The sequence below is a fragment of the Capricornis sumatraensis genome, chromosome 15 (assembly GCF_032405125.1).
Source record: "Capricornis sumatraensis isolate serow.1 chromosome 15, serow.2, whole genome shotgun sequence".
Lineage (NCBI taxonomy): Eukaryota > Metazoa > Chordata > Mammalia > Artiodactyla > Bovidae > Capricornis > Capricornis sumatraensis.
In genome coordinates, this window is record NC_091083.1 from 79,290,310 (window position 1) to 79,298,515 (window position 8,206).

General features: G+C 41.6%; 1 non-coding gene across 1 annotated transcript; it reads right to left on the minus strand.

The window, feature by feature from the left end:
• Positions 1-3,731: 3,731 nt before the first annotated feature.
• TRNAY-GUA (transfer RNA tyrosine (anticodon GUA)) lies at positions 3,732-3,803 on the minus strand. The gene has a single exon. It is a non-coding gene; the product is annotated as a tRNA-Tyr (tRNA).
• Between the last annotated feature and the right edge of the window lie 4,403 nt (positions 3,804-8,206).

Sequence of the window (8,206 nt, forward strand, 5' to 3'; positions counted from 1 at the left end):
GCCGCCTCAGCCCCTTCACAGCGACGGCGGCGGCCGCGGCGGCTGAGTCGGTGGCGGCGGCGGCGGCGGCGGCGGCTGCTGCTGCTGGCTGAGGAGCGACGAGTTTCCGATTTAAAGCTGAGCTGCGAGGAAAATGGCGGCGGGCGGTGAGTGGAGATAAAGGAAGAGCGGCGGCGGGCGAGCGGGTGGAGGGCGAGGCGGAGGAAAGAGGGCGAGTCCCCCCGGGCTGCGGCGAGCCCGCGGCTCCGGCTCCGCGGAGGCGCTGAGGGGCGCGCTGCGCGAGGGGCGCGCGGGGACACTTTCGGGGTGTCGGGGCCGCGCCGCTCTCCGGCAGCCTCTGAGCGGCCCGCGGCCGCGGGAGGGGTGTCGAAGCTGGGCGGCAGCTAGCTTGAGGGTGCGAGGGGGGTCCTCGCGCCGAGGGGGTCACTCCGAGGAGTTTGGGGGAGACCGCGGGGGGTCCACTTTTTCCTCCTGTCCATGAAGTTTTACCCTCCTGCAGCCCTCGGGTTGCTTCTGAAAGCTCCCCACGACCCCCACCTCCCGCCGCCTCGGTGTCTCTCGGTTCTTCAGAAGAACTAGAGGGCGGGGGAAGGCGCACTGCTCCCCACTCAGCCCCAGCCCAGCCTCCGAGTGGTACCGAGAAGCGGCTGGGATTTTGCTGCCGTGTTTCCTCCTGCACTTGGGGCGTTTTAAAGTATTTTTAACCCAGATTATCTGTGGGATTTCCATTTTGGGCACGGAGAGGTTCTCAGCAGTTTTTCTCAGTAAAAAGGCATTTTTGCTACCTCTGGTGTGAAGGCTGGGAAATGGCAAGTGGAAGTTAGTGAATTAAATTTGGGGTTGGGCTGTCTTTATCGTTACTTTCCCACCCCCTTCCCCCTTTCCCATCTCTGATCTTCCTACGTACATTGACTCAATTTGTGATGGTTTAGAGAAACTGTTGGTTTTGCACATGCTTTAGAAAAGCAATCCACGAGTAGCTGGGAGGGCTTAGTTGCTTCCTAGGCAGTTTAAGGGCACTCAGGGTGGAAAAGTTCACCAAAAGAGCAGTTGTGAGAGGCAGAGAGCATCGTCTCGAAATCTCACAAGCGAGAGGAGTTCGGGCTACTCAAATGAAAAGAGAGGGAAAGGTCTGAAATTCTCTTGAAGTAGAAACTTTTTTCCCCCCTCCCGAATGTGAAGACTTCCTTCTTGATCGTTTTGAGCAGCAGCGCTTCAAAGCCAACCTGTTTTTGTTATTAAGCCTGTACCGTAAAGAAACAGGAAGGCGAGTACCAGCTGTCTTGCTGCAGTGGTTTGAAATGGAGTTGAATGAGATGAGTGGGAGTGCTAGTAGTATTGAGTGAGATTGCGGCATCTCCTCGGTTCAAAAGCTTGGGCTCAGATCCACCTTACTGGTCCCTGGCTGCAAAAACACTTCAGTATTTGTTGCAGCAGGTTGTTTAGAGGATGATGGAAAAAACAAAAAAAAACTTAAAGTCTTGTGATTGCCACATAAGCCAAAATGTTAAATAGAAATCTGTAAGTTTTGTGAAATGTGCTTTCTTGAAAACATATTCAGTTGTTGCTTGTTTATTTAGTATAGGTTATGCCCCATATAACTGGTCTCGGGACTACTGGGAGGGTACAAAAACATTGAAGATGAGCCTCTCTCCTATTCTAAACCCTCCAGTTCCCATTTCCAGGAGGCAACAATTCTTACTGGTTTCTGGAGTATTCTTGGTGTTTGGAATAATTATTTTAAGAATTTTCATTTGAAACACATTCCCGTTGGATAGCAAAAGCAGGGAAAGAAAATGAACCAAAGAAAGGGAAAAATGGGTGGGAATACAGTTTCCTTTTTACTATCTTCAACAATTGTTGATGGCGACTAGAGAAGCTCTTCCAAACTTACTGGTTGTGTTGCCTTATCTCCTATCACCCTTAAGGAAATAACAATCTGTGGGGCTTCAGGGTGAAGAATCCTGCCAGGGCTCATTGTTTGTATGTAAGATGAAGCCTCCGTTTGTAACATGTAAAATGATACTGAACAGTAGCTTCTGTCACCGGAGGTTCCTTCAGGTTCTGCATTTAAATGAGCAGTAATCTAGATTGCCAGCGACCCCAAATTATAGGGGAATTTTATGTATCGATAGAAATGACTTAATTGTCCAATTAGCATTTTTAAAAAGGCATATGCCAGCTTCTGGTATATAGAAGAACGTTTTGGACATGAGGATTATGGACTAAGTGGGAAGCTGCAATATTTGTAGAACAGTTATTGGAAATATGTCCACCTTAAAATATTCTTTCACTCCAGAAGCGTTGAAAATGCATAACAACCCTAGGATAATTAACAAGATTAAAAAAAAAGTTTTAGAATGGTGGTTTTAAATTTACCAACACTAACAGTTCATTAGAAAAATGATATTAAAGACTAGGGGATTAATGACTCTATTAAATATACATTTTGAAAGTGAATATTCAGTGCTTTTTTTGCCATGTAGAAATTATTTCCGTACGTTGAAGCCCGCACCCCACAAACAAGCTAGAATTCATTCACTACAGAGTGAATGTTCTGTAGGACCCTCGATCCTTTTTCTAGGAGACATGCAAATAAAAAATAGTTTTTGAAGTGATTACGTACCAATAGCTTCTTGATTGGTCATTTGAAATAAACTTTCTGTGTCAGGTATGTCAGGGACATATTAAAGATAAAAAGGTTTATTTTTTTCTTTTAAATTCGGTCCTTTGAGCGTTAGCAGTATGATTCTAGAAAAGTTCCTTTTGATTTGGAGACTAGTAGGTTTTTTTTTTTTTTTTTTTGAGACTAGCAGGTTTTTGAGAAGTCTCTTAAAAGAATGACTTAACATTTTAGTTTGGACAATAGGGTAGGATAAAAAAATGCGAACTACTATTGTCCTATGCCTTATCGGTGTTAAAATAAATGGCTTTAGGGTTTCTTTCTGCATTTCTTTTTTAGACTATATAATTTTGAGCCTTGGCCAGAGGATGTGGACAACTTTTGAAAACTTTTAATTTGTTGCAAGTTTAGAATGAATATAGCCTTTATGATGATAGGCAGCCAAGTGATCACAGTTTAACAGTTGTTACTCTTTAAATGCTACCCGGACTAGAAAAAAGTTGCTGATCCTGATTGAAGAGGAGCTGCAGTTTCTTGAAGGTTAAACCGGGGAGTACCTATCCCAGTTTGGTTTGAATTCACTGTACTCTGTGGTGTAGAATATTCCTTTTTTTGCTTTATTGAGTGGTTAAAGCTTTGGGAGCAGGAAATGAGTATTGGAACTGTTGGTAGCTTTTCTTTTTCCTCATGATTCAACACATTAAAGAAATAGGTCTGTCTTTAGATTTTCAGACATAGTATTGAGGTTGAGTGCTGCAGTAACATGTGGGCATCTTCTTTCATTTTATGAGTGCTTTTTAGGGTGGAGGAGGGGATGACAAGATGAACATTTCACTTAAGGTGGAGGAGGGGCTCTGTTGTAATGAAGTTTAGTCTTTCACTTTATTAATGCTAGGTAAATTCATTTGGCCCATTGGTTTTCTGACAGGGTTTCTGGGAAAAGATTATTTTGAGTTAAAGATGCAGTTTAGCTAGGACAGGAGAGAGTCGCTCAGTCGTGTCCGACTTTTTGCAACCCCATGGACTGTAGCCTGTCAGGCTCCTCCGTCCATGGAATTTTCCGGGCAAGAGTGCTGGAGTGGATTGCCCTTTCCTTCTCCAGGGGATCTTTCCGACCCAGGAATCGAACCTGGGTCTCCTGCATTACAGGCAGACGCTTTACCGTCTGAGCCACCAGGGAAGCCCCTAGTTTAGCTAGAGCTTAACCTTATTTTCAACTCCCTAACAAATGGTGGAATTGACTTGAGTTTAATCGCCTTTCCCTTTCCTACCTTCTGGTGGAGAGTTGTTAAATGAACAGGAAAATGGCCAGAAGATACACAGCAGGAGTTGAACGGAAGGCCTGCAGTGTCTAGAAGGCTGATTTAGCCCCAAACTGGATGATCTTCTTAGACCACATACTGCCAGTTCCCAACTCTGTCAGGGTTATCTCAGCTTGGTAGTTTCTTTGGCCTAGGTCAGGTGGCAGGGGGGCAGTAATAAAACTGCCTGTGTGGTAAATGTTGTGGCTTGGAGGCAGAGCAAAGAAGCCTGACCTGACTGGCAGAGAGGCTTTACCTGTTTTGAAGAATAGTGAGCTAGTGTTTCCGTGTTTGTCCTTTTCCTGTTTTTCATTAGGAATGTCTGTGTCCTATTTTTTCTCTTCTGTTAATATTTTTAATTGATGTGTTCTACCAAAGAGTGTGACTTTGTGTTCACCTATGAAGGAATTCTTCTGAAATTTTAATTTAGTTAGAGCTACAGGTGAGGGTTCTGAAACTCCACTTTTTGGAAAGTAGGCTGACTAGATTGCCAAGTTTAACCTCTTCATCATGAATAGGATGAAGAGAGGATTTTGGCCCGGGTATCCCATAGTAATAGGTAATCTAGAGCTCCCTGGGGCTTTGCTTTTGGTGGCTGTGGCAGCTGAGTAGGAGTGGTGGATGGATAGATGGGGGAAGGACTGCAGAAGTCAGCATAATCCTCAATTAGGATAAGCCTCATGGTTAATTGAATGTTGAGTGTACAGGTTAAATCCCATTATAACAAACTCCAGGGGACTGGCTAAATTATTTTGTTGTACTGGGACTCACTTTATGGACTAAATAAATTGAAATAATTGGTCTTTATGTTTTCGTTAGAGATGCTGGAAAAACTTTTGTTTTGTTTATGGCACACTGTTTATTGTAACAGTTGGAAAGTTGTTACTTATGAGCCAGTGTGTTTGTGTTTCACCTTCATTTTTAATGCTTTTGCCTTTAAACAGGAAGGAACCCTTGGTGAGCTGAGCAGATAATCTGTCCCCCATACTTCCCCCATGGCTCTGTCTAGAGTAACTCCATTAGTTTATCTCAACAACCAAAAAAGTTTATTAGTGACTACTACTGCCATGATCAAAGTGTGGTGGGAGGAAATGGGAAATCCCCCAGGTTTCCAGGTGACTGCTGCTGGTAATTTTTTTCTGCCTCTGAAAACTTAAAAAAAAGAAAATTACTTCATTTTAGTGTGACCTTTTCTTTGTCAGTAATAATTAAGGTAACCCTTTTCTGTTCAGCACAGTGTAGTTTGAGATCTTTAGATTTCTATATGGTATTGTTTGAAAGAACACATTGGTAAGCAAATCTTTAAGATGCTTCCATATAAATGTGGAATCTTTCAGAAATAGGATTAATACACATATGAGAAAAATACTATTCTTAAATTTTTGCCAGAAATACACTTTTTTTCTTTGGATTGGTATTTGTCAAACTTTAGGCATTTACATCCTCCTTTCATATCTAAAGCTAGCATTTTTAGTTTGCTGAGAGCTTTTGGATTGGGTGCAGCAAGATGTTTTTGAAGTCATTCTTTTAAATAGATGTCCCATGAAGGAGGGAAAAAATCTGAAAGAGGGAATTTCAAAGCAACCCAAGCAGTGTTTTCAAAGTTCTCAAGTCTTAAGAATAATGACTGACTAGTAGGCAGGAAGCCTGCAGTTGTATTGTGGTATTGTTCCTCCATCTTGTGCATTTGAGAACTTGAGTACAAAAGAGGAGAAAGCTTGGGGAAGGGGAAGAAAAGGTTTTAACACGCAAGAAAAGGGGAGCGGGGAGACTATTAGTGTAAATACTCTTTGCTCTTCTGTTTAAGTGAAATCTAAAACCAAATTTTACTTTGGGGGGAAATATTTGTTTATCAAAATCTGAAGGTCTAACACTGATATAAATGATAGTTGATATTGGTGGAAAGAGCTGAGATCATATGCTTAGGTTTAAAACAATATTAATTAGGGAAAAAACTCTACAGGTGAAAGAAAAACTTTTAAAAATTTCCCGCTTTGTTACCTGAGCAGTGTCATTTGTTAGCTTGTTACTTTGAAAAGAATAGTACCAGCGAAGAGTTTGAGAATAATTTGTAAGTTTGTAGTCCGAGAGAGCAAATTGGCCTCTCCAGGTGCAAAGAGATGGAATCTGTGATCTTCCAGGGTTCCTTGTATTAGAAAATCTTATAAACTTAATAAATCATATAAATATGGAGAATGGCCTTAATTTTTTCTTTTTCAAATATTAAATGGTTCGAGCACTTTGTGCCAGATAATGTGCAGATATAGGTTTCTTTGCTGACTCAAGAGTTTGGGGACAGGAAGACTTTAAGATCTTGACTTTACCCTAGTGATATATGCCACAAGGGCAAAATTTGTGTGTGTGTGTGTGTGTATGGGGTGGGGCAGGGAGGGAGAGACTCTTCAACCTCTTCCTTCTGGTGTAAGAAAATGAAGTCATATTTTCTTTACTCCCAGTAAAGCTGTCATCGGTGAAATGGATTATTGAATTTAAGTCACTGTAGTGTAGCTACATCAGCTTGGTTTTGTTTCTAGATTGAAATTTGGCAACTGTATTCAAAACTGTTTTAAGGATCACCCAGTTTTCTCTGAAGCAGATTGTGTCTAAATTTAGTCTACACAGTCTCTGCTCCATCCAGACTCATCTCTCTCTTTTTTTTTTTTTAACCTGCCTGGTGGTGGTGGTTTTATGACAATACGTTCATCCAAGAGAGTTGGTTCCTTTGCTCTCAGAGCAAGTACATGGCTGCATCTAGGAAAATCTTCACTTCACCAGTGAGCAAAATAACTCCACACACGGTGCATCTCTTGGGAGGGTCAGTGGTATCTTTTCGTAAGAGACAGGACTATTACTGTATTAAGTTTTAAAAATAATTTCATTGGGAATCAGTAACATTAATTCAGGAGGCTGCTTTCAGAGTGCATAACCACATCTAGAATGGTGGAGGTCTTAGGTGTATGAGCCCCAAATTAGGCGAACCTAAAATCATGAACTTGCCCAGTAACCTTCCGTCTCCCTGTTTAAACCATATACAAAATGGCTCCCACGTGTGACTTTTAAAACTGACTTTCATAGCACCATTTTCTTAGCTCTGAGGCCTTAAGCTTCAGTCATCTTTAATTGGCCACTGCTTGGCTGCTGCCCACTCCCCCATAAGCAGACATACTTAAACACTGTTTATTAAGCTTGTACTATTTAAGGCACCCTGAGAGTTGAAAAGGTTTTGACCTCCAAGTGCACACAATCAATCAGGTATTCACATCACTTCACAACAAGGTAATCTGTTTTGCCTGTAAAGATCTTGGAGAAGTTCAGAGGAGGAAAGGGGCTACCTCTGACCAGGTGATCAGGAGGCAGGGCTTTGAAGAATGACTATGATTTTTATTATGGAGCGAGCACAGTTCCTGTTGGTGGGAAATGGTTAGCAAGCGTGAAGAGGTAAAACATTTCAAGACTTGATTATTTATTTATTTGGCCGTGTTCTGTGGTGTGCGAAATCTTCGTTCCCTGACCAGCCCCGGCCCTCTGCATTGCCCCCTAAGTTTTAACCACCGGACTGCCAGCAAAGTTGATTATGTTAAAATTCAGTTTCGGTGTTGACTAAATGCTTTTGGTTTTGCAGAATCCTCTATATGTATTATTCTTAAATATGTTTTCATTCCAATTTCTAAAACTAGTCCAGGCCTTAGGTTACTATAATAACTTTTCAGTTAGTCTCTACCCTTTCCCTAATCCTATTTTTCTGCCATTTTACACTTTTTAAACATTTTGAGCTCATTTTTTTCTAAAAAATCTGCAGAGTACAACCCAAATTCCATAACCTAATACTCAGTTCGTATCATAGCCTTTTTTAAAAAAGCTGTCTTTTCCACTTTTGTTGCTGCTTGTTTTAGTCATGCTATTTTTTTTTTTTTTTTCTGTCTTTCTCCCGCGCTGTCTAGTCTGGTCATAATGCCCAGCCTAGAGCCTGTCTCATTTCAGTAAATTTCCCAGGCTACCACAACTGAAAATATGATTGTTCGTTCCTGATATGAATCTTAATTATCTCCTTCCATGTATAGGAATCTGTATTCATTGATTGGGAGGACAAATTCAGTCACATTTGTCTATGCTTTGAGATAGGGACTGTACCTTTTTGTAAGCTTTTAAAATCCTCTTTTCCGTTACATTCACTTTAAGTCCCCCCAAATGTTTGGTGTTTGAATGTGGAAGTTTCCAGAGTTCAACTCTAAATCTGGTTTTCTACCTGGAAATTGAGATAAAATTAGCGTCCTTGGGCTTT